Genomic DNA, 14,341 nt, shown 5'->3' with positions numbered 1-14,341 from the left:
CTGTACCTGATGCATCAGCTGCACTGAAAGGGAGTTGTTCTCTTCCATCTATGCGGCTTGGCTGCGATGTTATGTCGGTCGCTTCATTGGTAATCATAACGGATTTCGCGCAAAAACTTACGTTAGAAAAAATAAAATAAAAACATTTAATCAGAGACCAGCCTCTGCGGTAAACTTTAGTAGAATTTAAGGACTTAGGCAACAACAGCAACTAAACTTTTTGTTATTTGAGCGCTCAGTCAGTTTTATTTCTATTTGTGTATCAGTCAGTTTTATTTGTTCTTATTGATTTTATTTTTAATTTATTTTATTCTTAAGTTCTACTAAAGTTTACCACAGAGACTGGTCTCTGCTTAAACGTTTCTGTCTTATTTTTTTCTACAAAAACTTTTGCCCAAAATCTGTTATGATTGCCGATGGAGCGATCGACATAACATCTCAGCCAAGCTACATAGACGGAAGAGAACAACTCCCTTTCAGTGCAGCTGATGCATCAGGTGCAACACGTCTTGTGACAAGCTGATGTTTTGCTCGGCCTGCTCAATGGGAGACAACTCTGCAAAAACAAGTTTGTCAAAACAGGCTACAATCAACCACTTTTGTTGTAGTGTTTGTTGTAGTGTTATATCTACTGATCATTCACAGCAAACAGGACTGCAAGATATACTAGTGGCAATTATGTCTGACTCTATATTCCAAGTTGATGGAAGGGTTGGAGCAGAAGTGCAATTAGTTGAGGGTAATTACTGGAGGCCATCAAAGCTGAAGCTGTGTACATAATCCACTTCCGTTTTTAATATTCAAACACTATCGATTGCGATGAAAACTTTGCACGATGTGCAGTAACAAGGAAATTTTGGTACCAATACTTGAAAAGTCAGCCATGTCAGTTGATCCAAAGTATCAACTTCATACCAATGTGTGGTTGCAGTACACACAGTCGCAGTAAGTTTTTTAGGAATGCTCTTTAGCAATATTCCCGAACAGCTAGGTTTCAGGTAAAGCGTCATGGAAGTAAACGTAGAGTAGATAACAGTGAAAAATTTGCAGTAGAAGGGCATTTGCAGCAGCAGTAAATGTTTACTAAGCATTACAATGATGTAATGCACTGCCAAACTACTGCGCGCTGCTTTGCAATGACTGAAGGCAATTCTAATGCGTCACAACCCTGGAGGCAATGCGCAAGCAAAAAACACAGTTCAATATTTTATGTAAAAACTTCAACGTTTAAAGTGATGATAGCCAAATACTTGCCTTTTAAAAATGCATTCAGTGTTTGTTGAAATATTTATTAAGTTAATTCATTCATATCTGATAGAGTAATTACCATGTTGGTCAAACAGCGCTAAAAGCGTCATGAAATGATAACTCCAAGTTTACAAATGCTTGAAGATATTCCTTGTCCACAGCAGATATTTATATACACACTTCACCATGTACACTTTAGTAGGTTACATGTTGTAAATCTGAGACTTTCAAGTATTTCTGAAGAACTTTAAGTTATTATCTAGCTTACCTATTGTAGTTCTTGAGATACCAATATGCTCAAGTGTAGAAGAGTCTACCCTGAATTTGAAGAATTCATAGGTTGAACTCCAAGTCGTAGCAATGAATACGTTAGGTTCAGAAGAAGATGGTGACAGAAAATTGTAAGCCTTATCAAGCATGATGGCAGCAGAAGCAGGTGAGTTAAAGGTCTTCAACAATGAACCGGCGCCAAGAAACGTCATGTAGTGTGTACTGTTGAAGTAACAAAGCTGTAAAAGTAATAAAGTACATTGATATGTTCCGTGAATGGCTGTTAAAATGTAAGGGTTTATTAAGTTGTACATATATAAATATATATGTATAAATATATTTAAATATATATTAAACATATAGAAGTATATTCAAATATATGTATATATATATACATATATATATAAATATATATATATATATATACATGTATATATATATATATATATATATATATATATATATATATATATATATATATATATATATATATATATATATATATATATATATATATATATATATATGTATATATATATGTATATATATATACATATATATATATATACAGGACAGATACAGGACAGATACAGGACAGATACAGGACAGATACAGGACAGATACAGGACAGATACAGGACAGATACAGGACAGATACAGGACAGATACAGGACAGATACAGGACAGATACAGGACAGATACAGGACAGATACAGGACAGATACAGGACAGATAGCGCAGTTGGTAAGGTATCGGGACCGTGATCATTAGGTCCTCGGTTCAAACCCCAACAACTGCACTTTTCTGGTGTTCCTTGGACAAGACCCTTGCTTGTATAACGTCTACAACCTCTATGATGAGTGCAATAACCAAAGCCATGCCGGCTCGGACGTCGCCCGGTCAAACAAGGTCCGTACTGCCTGTAGCTGAACCAGGACAAGGCAGTGAAAAATGAGCTACTGGTTCAAAACGGATGAAATGGACTTGGACTGATAACACGGACCTCATGCAGTGCTACTTTATGAGTGAACCTCAAAAGTGGGGCTATATGGGAAGGATGCGGCAACTGTGGATAAACATGCGCCCTGAATTGCCACTAACCGCTAAGCAACTTGTAGCTCAGAGGAGTAACATAATCAAGCGGCACCTCATATCGGAACTTGAGGTAGATGAAATTAGGGAACAGTTCACCCAAGTAACCTCAACCAACGATGAGTGCATATCAACACACACTGTCACGCATACACGATCATGTGTTGACTCACGGGTTGAAGAAGACATGCACTTGGACCTTGACCCAAGGGTGAGAGAGCTTGCGAAAAATATCATCAACAAGATGTCAGCTGCTAATGATTATGAAAGCAGGGTACCACTACGAAGAGTTAGCAAGGCCATACCTATGAAGCTGTTAGAAGACATTAACATGGCACTGAAGTCGATCTCAACTGGATCAATCAGTGAGACTAATGCCTTCATCTACAGTACAGCAACCGTCATCTTGGAGGAGATGGATATTAAGCCAATGCCAACAAGGCTTCAAGCCATTCCATCCTGGCAGCTGAGGCTACAAAATAAGATCAAGGACTTGCGCAAGAAAGTTAGTAGGCTCAGTGAGAGATGTAACCACAGTTTGGAGTGTCCAAAAAGGGAAGCCACAATAGAAGCTCTAGAATCTGCCAAACAGCAGCTAGTAGCACTCTCGGCAAGACTGAAGCGGTACACCAAAGAGCGGGATAACAAGAGAATGAACAAACTGTTCATCAATAATCCATCTAGAGTGTATTCCCAGTTTAAAGGTGAACTGCAGAGGCCAATGTCTGAGCCTCCCCGATCTAGCACTTCAAAGTTCTGAAAGGACATCTGGGAGAAAGAGACTACTCATAACACCACTGCAAATTGGCTGAAGAGGCTTAAAGAGAACCATCAACACACTGTGGCTCAGCAAGGACTCACCATCAGCAAAGAGGACATCAAGTGCAGAGTGCAGCGTATGAAGAACTGGGCAGCACCTGGCCATGACATGATTCAAGCCTTCTGGTTGAAGGTGACCATCCAGAATGGCTGACCAAAGGACGAACTGTACTTCTGATAAAAGATCCAAAGCAGGGGCCGATTCCCAAAAACTATCGACCAATAACGTGCTTGCCCACCACTTGGAAACTGCTCTCAGGAATAGTTGCAGACAAACTGGAAGAGCACATGAGTCACTATATGACCAGTGCTCAGAAAGGAATTGGGCGCAACACCCGAGGAGCTAAACATCAGTTACTGGTGGATCGGACGGTCTGTCAAGACAGCAGGAGAAGGCAAACCAATCTTGCCATGGCTTGGATTGACTACAAAAAGGCCTATGACTCAATTCCCCATAGTTGGATACTTGAGTGCCTCAGTATGTACAATGTTCACCCTGCTCTTGTGGCATTCATCAAGATGTCAATGACCAAATGGAAGACGGAACTGTAGGCTAATGGCAAAAAGCTGGCGAGTGTACAAATTAAGCGAGGCATCTATCAAGGTGACTCCTTATCACCGCTGCTCTTCTGCATATGCCTAAACTCTCTAAGCAATTTGCTGGAGGAGACTCAATATGGGTACCAGTTTAAGAGTGGCACCAAGATAAACCACCTCTTCTACATGGATGACATCAAGCTGTACGCTAACAAAGAAAGGAACATTGATTCGCTAATACACCTCACTCAGGTATACAGCAAGGACATCGGAATGACCTTCGGTATTGAGAAATGTGGAAGGCTAATTCTTAAGAAAGGCCATTCTATGCTCACAGATGGCCTAAGAATGCCAAATGGTACCATCAAAGATATAGAAGAAGGGTACAAGTACTTGGGGATTATGCTAAGCAACATCAACCACGAAGCCGAGGTACGTCACAAAGCCATTACCGAATACAAGAAACGCCTTCGGCAGGTCTTACGGAGCCAGCTCAATGCCAAGAACCAAGTCATGGCAATAAATACCTACGCACTGCCAGTAATAAGATATCCAGCAGGCATAATAAAGTGGACTGAGGAAGCCATCAAAGAAACAGATATAGCAACTCGTAAACTGCTGACCATGCATGGAGCGCTCCACCCAAAATCTGATACTACTAGATTGTATCTTGATAGGAAAGATGGCGGTCAGGGACTCAAAAGTGTACAGCAGACAGTGAAAGAGGAGGAGCAAAGCATCAAAGCATATGCAGCCTCCATGGCCATCTCAGATAAGTTGCTAGCTGAATTTCAATCGGCTGCTCTTACAACGGACCTACGCTCTGATGATGAGGAAATTGACTGGCACACGAAACCTCTTCATGGTGCTTACCCCCAACAAATATCTAAGGTTGGCGATCTTCACCAGACATATATGTGGCTGAACAAAGGAAACCTAACGGCCAATACAGCGTCGCTAATCATGGCAGCCCAGGAGCAAGTGCTCCCAACAAGGCAACTCCAAACGAAAATCTATCACACTAGAGACGATCCTAGATGCAGACTGTGCAAAGATGCACCTGAGACCATCCAACACATCATCAGTGGATGCAGGCAGCTAGCAAGGAACGCATACACTGAGCGACATAATCATGTCGCGGGTATTGTGTATAGAAGTCTATGTGATGAGTATGGCCTTAATAAACCACAACAGTGGTGGGAAGCTCCTGGTAAGGTGAATGAAAATGACCGCGCTAAGATCCTCTGGGACTTCTACATCCAAACTAACAAGCATGTCCTAGCAGACCAACCAGATATAGTGGTGGTAGACAAGGAGAACAAGAGGGCTACTATAATAGATATAGCAGTACCCAATGACTACAATATAGCCAGCAAAGAAAAAGAAAAGGTAGAGAAATAACTCCCTCTTGGAGAAGAAATTGAAAAATGCTGGAATGTAAGAACAACTGTAATCCCAGTAGTCATTGGGGCCCTGGGCGCAATAACACTGGCGCATAAAATGTGGCTTGCCCAAATACCAAAAACAATCAACTCAGGTGAGTCGCAGAAAAGTGCGCTATTGGGAACAGCTAAGATCTTGAGGCGAGTGCTCAAACTCCCAGGTCTCTAGTAGGAGACCCGAGTTAGAGCAGAATTTACCACCCATACGGGGTATCCGGGGTGAGGAAACAATTTATATACATGTATATATATATACATTGTATATATATATATATATACATTGTATATATATATATATATATATATATAACACGCAATAACACCGCAATATATAACACGTAATATATATAACGGCGCAATAACACCGGCGCATAAAATGTGGCTTGCTCAAATACCAACAGCAATCAACTCAGGTGAGTTGCAGAAAAGTGCGCTATTGGGAACAGCTAAGATCTTGATCTACACCTGCAACATGATTATGCCGCTCAGTGTATGCGTTTCCTGCTAGTTGCTTGCATCCACTGATGATGTGTTGGATGGTCTCAGGTGCATCTTTGCACATTCTGCATCTAGGATCGTCTCTAGTGTGATAGATTTTTGTTTGGAGTTGTCTTGTTGGGAGCATTTGCTCCTGGGCTGCCATGAGTAGCGACTCTGTATTGGCCGTCAGGTTTCCTTTGTTCAGCCTCATATATGTCTGGTGAAGATCGCCAACCTTAGATATTTGTTGTTGGTAAGCACCATGAAGAGGTTTCATGTGCATGTTTTCGAATTTCTTGAACATAAATTCGAAAGCATGCGCATTGGAATTGAAACAGCTCCGGGAACAGCATGGAAACATTTGTTAACAAACGGAGAAACAACTTACGCTTCATAAATTCTTTACAAAATGGGAGGCACCATCTGGGAAGAAATTTGCGAGGGAGATAACCACTTCAGTCGAGTTACCCTAAATTGTTTTGGAGGATGATTCTCCTTCAAAGGTGTTTATGTTTTTTTTTCTTACGATTTTCGATGTAACTAATCTGTTGCATTTTTTTGCTGTTTCATTAGCAATTTCTGCAATTTTTGGTATTGTATTTTACCCTTAATGTTTAGACATTTTAAGAGCAAAGCATACGAAATGCTTACTTTTGTGTTTTTTTCCATCATCATAAATAGAAAACTTTTTATTAAAATTAAACACGATCTATATCTCCTCGTTTTTATTTTTAGTATGCAGTATACAGTGCAGTTTATGGTGTAAAATGTTGAAAAAACATTTTGCCTAAGTAGTTTTTTCACTCGCCATGGTTAAAATTTACATACATTTATTCTAATGGGAAAAATTGTTTCGGATCTCAAACAACTTGGTTTTCGAACAACCTTCTGGAGAGGAGCATGTTCGAGAACCGAGGTTCCACTGTATTTATGTATATATGTATATATATATTCGAACAGCATGTATAACCAAGTTGAGTGACAGTCACTAAAGTGAGTGACCATCACTAAGTTGAGTGACAGTCACTAAGATAAGTGACCGTCACTAAGTTGAGTGACAGTCACTAAGGTGAGTGACAGTCACTAAGGTGAATGACAGTCACTAAGGTGAGTGGCAGTCACTAAGGTGAGTGACAGTCATTAAGGTGAGTGACAGTCATTAAGGTGAGCATCGATTTTTTTGCTGTTAGTAATGTATAGTTAGTGTGCTATTGTTTCAAATCTTCCTTCTAAAAACTTAGAGCTGGTTTTTACATTAAGTAATCTATTTGAAACTCAATGTAGTGACAAACAGTGACAAAAATAAAATCTTGAAGCTAACCAGGGATCTTGAGAAAGATGACAACTCCTGCCCTGCCCTCATCACACATAATAATTAAACTAGACATTATAGTGAAGTTTTCAAATAGATAGTTGATGTGAATGAGAACTTGAAAAAACCAAGTTGAACATTACAGTACAAATTTAAAATAGCTCAAGTCAGATTAACAAGCAGAACCAAGTAGCCAGTCATTAAACAGTGACACCTGTTAGTTCAAACAGTTACAACAGTTGTATTTGTGATATATTATTTCAATAAGTGAGGATTATGGAATAATAACTTACCTGTTTTAAGCCGACTTCGACCCTTATATTCCAGGTAACACCCTCCAGATAGGTCTCCGTAAGTTCTTTGTCAGTCTGTATGACCACATGATTGAGATCAAGATAAAGTACTTGTTCAGCTCCATCTATCCCTAAAATCACAGCAATCAATGATTAACAAATTAAAGGGTAAATAATATGTAATGAGCCTGTTTATGTTGAAAAAATTGGTGCATAGAATACTGTTGGTAATACAGCTGTTGTCTGTGTACTTACTGGAATAAAACGTATCTTTGCATATAGGAAACTCAGCTTCAAAGGAGCAGATGAGAATAGAATTATCCTCATTAAGTAACACCCCTACATCAGGAAATTCTTTGTTCACGCTCAAGTGTTTGCCAAACGCTCCTATCACTGGTACGTCTAGCGTAACGGTTAGTTGTTTTTCAGCTTTTGTCCAACCTGAAAGTAGTCAGTTAGCATCGTATTAGAAAAGAGAAGACAACCCATCAACTAATAACATGCCTATTTCATCATTTCAAACTTTTGTATGCATTTTTCAAACACCATTAATACAAAGAGTAAATTTCCAAAAAACTCCTTAATACACTCTGTCTTCATAAAATGAGATGAATATATTTAAAATAACAAATGTACACATTTCATCTAAGTTTCATAAAATATAAGCATCACATTTGTACATAAGAGCACTTACTACCAAAACACAATATCAGCAAATGCAAACGCTTGGAAAGTAGTAAACGTAAGAGAAAATGTGTAGAACCGCTGCAATTATAAATTAAAGAAATCACTAAAAACCAGACAACTAACCTGATAGACTTGTCAGGTAAAAATATAGAAACACAAACAGTAGCAAGGTCGGAAGAAGATGCATCTTACTGCTGCCTGTGCACCCAGGCAGATGCTGCCGGCCGAAATATTGTCTTACTGTCTGAGACTAGAGGAAAATAATCAATGCTTCTTTGATATCAGCTAAACTTCAATGATCCCCAACATAGTTTAAACCATCAACAGAGTAAAACCAAGTGTTTTCTTTTGTAAGTAATTAGTGGTAGTGGAAGCTGAAGGTCTTATGCTAGTTACTTATATGTGATCTCGAACATCTTGGTTTTAAACCATCAAACAAAGTATAAACAAGTACTTTTTATTGTAAGTAATTAGTTATGGTAGAAGCTAGAGACCTTATGCTAGTTACTTTAATATAAATGTACCAGACTCTATTAGTATGATTAAAGGCTGAAGACAAAAAGAGTTTTATCTCATGAGATGCGATCTGTTAAAGGCGATTCAAGACAATCGATTTATCTGTATCTTTATTTCATATAACCGGAACGTTTGAAAAAATTAAAGGATCTGATTTTTGGTAAAGGAAAACTGTCAACGTCACTTCATTCGATATGCAATGCTTTGGCTTATTTTATACTATCTTCTAAACTTTAGGCTTAGTGAAATCGAGCTCGAAACCAGGTAAAGTTGGTTCTAGTTGCACTGCAACCAACATAAGAAAGCACTAACGCAATATGCAAAACTGTAAGGCGTAAAAATTATCCCACGACCGAACGAGCGGAGCGGAGTTTGAGAGTTTTTATGATAAATTCATGTGCACACAACTTACGAAAATTATTCATCAACAACATCGCAAACCCTTGTTTCAAGATCTCATCAACAAATTTAACCATCGTTTTGTAGTGTCGTTAAAGTATAATAATGATACAAAACACATATAAGCCTACTTAAATATTTTACCAAATCTTTGTAAACTGTTGACATTTTCTTAAAACTTACCCATCTGATCGAATTATACACAAATAGACAGATCAATTTGGCCGAAAATCGTTATTAAAACTAGCCAAGCCTTACTTTTATCAAAATTAAGACCCGCAAACAAAACGCCCAGCGACAGAAAAGAGAACAATTAAGTCGTGCGCATTTTGCGAAAAAAATAACACGCACATTTCACCAGTCTATAGCATTGTCGAATTGCCGACGGTTTCTGTAATTAACGTAGAAGTACAGAAATCGTTTCTTCTTTGCCGATTTCAAAGTAACTGACTTTTTTGGAAACTTTTGAGTACTTTAGTATTTCAACTGATGTTCGAAGCAGTGAAAGTAAAGGAAATGACGATGATATTTTTTCTAACGATTCTTATGAGATTATTACAATATTTAATTATAAGTTTGAATACTTTTCTTGATACTTCTTGATATTGTTAGCTATGACGTTTTGAAATATAAACGAAATTGTGCATTGGTTTTTTATTATTACTGTATTGCTATATTAATTATATTGGTTATTCTAATAATATCAGTGCATTTTACTTCTAATATTGGCCAATATTGCATTTCTCCTATTGCAGGAGGAGAGATATAAACATATAATCTTTTCTTTCATTATTGCTGTTTGTTGTATATAATAACACCCACACCCAGTACATTACAACTACCATTGCAGTTATCCTATTGCACTGCAGTGTCATTTGACTGCTAATATTGCATTTCTCAACCATCAGTACCCTTTCTTTTTTCCAATATCACTATGGTCGTGGGCTGTATGACAGTGGAATTTTTAGTATAATATGGTTAGATGGTATGCCTTTCCACTAACCAGCTCAGTAAACCAAAGTGCAAGATTACCAAAACACATTTTATGTACAAGCGAAATTTCATCATGTAAACATAATTAATACTTTATATTACTTACACAGACCTTTGTATCTAGGAGACTTACTCAATAGCTGGTATCAACTCCTGATCTGCCCATTCTAGTAACCTGCTATGGTCTGGCACCTCAATAATGAGGGAGCAACTGTGTGTGCCAGTCATAAGAGAGTGCTGATTGAAATATTCTATTAGTTACACTATGAACTGTACGACATATGGTTTTGAAACTACCAGAGCACCCTGTCCTTTATGCTATGCCATGCTTGGTGACTGCTTCACACTGCTGGTTAGATTATCTTTCCATACGAGTAGATAATGTCTCTATATATGAATAGTGTTTAAGTGGACAAAATTTTCAGGTAAAAATATAAAAACACAAACAGCAGCAAGGTCGGAAGAAGATGCATCTTACTGCTGCCAATGCGCCCACGCAAATGCTGCCAGCCAAAGTATTACCTCACTGTCTGAGACAAGAGAAAATTAATCAATCTCTGGTTTTATATCAGCTAAACTTCAGTGATCTCAAACATCCTGTTTTTAAACCATCAAACAAAGTATAAACAAGTACTTTTTATTGTAAGTAATTAGTTATAGTAGAAGCTAGAGACCTTATGCTAGTTACCTTAATATAAATGTACCAGACTCTATTAGTATGATTAAAGGCTGAAAACAGAGTTTCATCTCATGAGATGCGACCTGTTAAAGATGATTCAAGACAATCGATTTATCTGTATCTTTATTTCATATACCCGGAACGTTTGGTTGAAAAAATTAAAAGGTTTTGATTTTTTGGTAAAGGAAAACTGCCAATGTAACTTCATCAGATATGCCTTGCTTCAGCTTATCTTATACTATCTTCTAAACTTTAAGCTCAGTGAAGTCCAGTGTAAAACCAGGTTAAGTTGGTTCTGGTTGTACTACAACAAACATCAGAGAGAGCACAACTACAATAAGCAAAACTGTGAGGCATAAAAATTATATGATATGGTTAGATAGTATGCCATTCACCTAGCTAGTTCGGTAAACCAAAGTGCATGATCACCAAAACACATTTTATGTACAAGTGGAATTTCATCATATAAATACAATAAATACTTTATACTATATTTATAAATACTTTATTAATACTTTACATTACTTACACAGACCTTTCTATCTAAGAGACTTACTCAATAGCTAGTATCAACTCCTGATCTGCCCATTCTAGTAGCCTACTATGGACTTGCACCACGATGAGGGAGCACCTGTGTGTGCCAGTCACAAAGGAGTCCTGATTGAAGTATTCTGGTATATGCACGATTAACTGTACTACATGTAGTTTTGAAACTACCAGAGCACCCTGTCTTCTTTGCTATGCCATGCTCGGGGGCTGCTTTGCTGGTTAGATTGTCTTTCCATACAGATAGATAATGTCTCTATATATGAATAGTGTTTAAGTGGACTCGCTGTTGAGGAAAGTTTGTGAGTCTGAACTATTACTGTAGCACGCTATTCTTTTACAATCCTACGCAAATATTAAATCTATATTACTAAATCTCACTTGTCATTGTGTCTGTCTGTTAGTCTGCAGAAATGCTATGCCTTTTCAGATTTTCTGACCAATTTCATCAAAACTTCCCAAGCATATGCTCCGTGGCTTCTACCAGGTTGCTAAAACTATTTACTATCAAAATTCCTTCTGGTTACTGAGAGCCAGCTTTATAAACACTCACCTACAGGCTACCCACTAAAAAATAAAAGGAATTGTGGGTACTGCTGAGATTGCTGCACTTTATGAAATTCTACCATACTGGCTTTGACTGAAAGATACAGCTAAAATCATATATCTAGTTGCTATATATACAGATAAAACCATGTCTCCAATATACTGTTCTATCTACAGCAATGTCTCATACGGTAAAATATTCAATACGCCCATCTCTCTAAATCCAATGATCACGATTCAATGATGTTTCTCTGAAAGGGATTGAATTAAGGTATGCGCAGGGTGAATAACCAATGACAGAGCTAGTGTTATAAACATACAATAATAGAAACGATTCAAGTATCATAACTCTATTATTATACAGTACTACTAAAGTACTAGCGTCTTGCTAAGATCTGTTTGTCTCTAATCACCGTTCTGCCAAATATGAATAGAGAGTCTAGTCTTTAAGCATCATAAAATTTGGTAATTTTTGTTGTAAGAGGAGCCGTGCCCATCACTACAGTTAGAAGATGAGATAATAGAGTGTTATAATCGGGTTTCAAACTGGTGATATTCTTCTTGGTAGCGAATAGATAAATGAGAGAAATAAATTAGAATATAGCCTGTCTTGACAAACTGTTGTTTTTGCGGAGTTGTTACCCCGTCAAGCGGGCGAGCAACACAACAGTTTGTCACAAGACGTACTGCACCTGATACATCAGCTGCACTTATAGGGAGTTGTTCTCTTCCATCTATGTGGCTTGGTTGCGATGTTATGTCAGTCGCTCCATTGGTAATCATAACGAATTTCGAGCAAAAATTTATGTAGAAAAAATAAGGTTATAATGTTTAACCAGCGATCAGTCTCCGCGGTAATCTTTAGTAGAACTTTAGAACTTAGGCAACAACAGCGACTAAACATGTTGTTATTTGTGCGCTCAGTCAGTTTTATTTCTATTTTTGTATCAGTCGGTTTTATTTATTCTTATATATTTAATTTTCAATTTATTTTATTCTTAAATTTTACTAACGTTTACAACAGATACTGGTTTTTGGTTAAACTTGGTAATCTTATTTTTTTCTACATAATACTTTGCGCGAAATCCGTTATGATTACTAATGGAGCGACTGCCATAACATCGCAGCCGAGCCGCATAGACGGAAGAGAACAACTCCCTTTCAGTGCCGCTGATGCATCAGGTGCAATACGTCTTGTGACAAGCTGTTGTGTTGTTTGCCCGCTCGACGGGGGACAACTCCACAAAAACAACAGTTTGTCAAGACAGGCGAGTTAGAATAACAAATTAGCATTGTTTGAGATTGTAGATAGATTGATAAATAGGTTGTAGATTGTTAAATCAAATACTTCAAGCGAGTGGGGTCGCAAACTGACTGACCTCGAGACAAGATAGTAGCCAATCATTTAGCATTGCGCAAGTTCCAGATCATTTTGCTCTTCATACCGGTAAGAGCTAAGGCTTGCCTTTCGCAATTAAACCTTGACATACTGAATTAATGTTCCAGTATCTGCTTTCTACACAAAAATATTTTATCTTAATAAGTATTTTATTTTTGTAGAGTTTAAGCCAAACTGACTTCAAATTTTTCAATGTGTAAAAAGACTGATCAAATATTGTTTCCAAAGCATTTGACTATTTAGAAAAAATGTTATAAAAATTTGCAATCGTTAGCACTATGAAAAAACCTCCTTTGATTGATGAAAATAAATAATTAATCAATACCTTAAAATAGATGCATGCTTTTCACATGTCATCATTTCATGATAAACATGTTGCTATTATCTGGATATTCCAGTCGTATAACCCTTACTTTCAAGGTAAATGACAATGACCAACTAACATTCCTATAGTTACAGTGGTGTGCATAAACTTGGAATCACATTGTTTTGTTCACTCTATATAGAATGGATCTTCCATTTGTTTTCTATTTTCCCGCCAATTATGATGCCATGCCAGATATTATATATCAATCTGATCAGCAGAAGATGTGCTTTCAAACAATGGAAATTGTTATGTGAGGAGACGACCTGGAGAGGAGTACAGCCCGGCTTGTACGCTACCAACCATCAAGCACCCTACTGGAGTCATGGTATGGGGCTGCATGACAGCTTTTAGTGTGGGAAGACTCTCCATTTGTGAAGGCATGATGAATGGAAACAAATACATCAAGACCATGGAAGATGCCATGCTTCCAAGTGCTCGGAGCCTGTTCACCAGCAACGACCAACCCTGGTACTACCAGGATGACAATGCACCCTGCCACCGTGCCAAGAGAGTCAAGGAGTGGATGACCAGAAATAATGTGAGGGTAATAGACTGGCCAGCACAAAGCCCTGACCTGAATCCCATTGAAAATCTTTGGCAGCGTATTGGTGTGATAGTCAGCAAAGATAAACCAAAGACAAAACGGGAGCTCATAGAGAAGATTATTCATGCTTGGCATCACATCATCACTCCTGAAGAGCTCAGAAAGTTGGTGAAC

This window comes from Watersipora subatra, chromosome 10 (genome assembly GCF_963576615.1).
Source record: "Watersipora subatra chromosome 10, tzWatSuba1.1, whole genome shotgun sequence".
In the NCBI taxonomy this organism is placed as follows: domain Eukaryota; kingdom Metazoa; phylum Bryozoa; class Gymnolaemata; order Cheilostomatida; family Watersiporidae; genus Watersipora; species Watersipora subatra.
The sequence above is the reverse complement of the archived record's forward strand: the minus strand, read 5'-3'. Positions refer to the sequence as shown.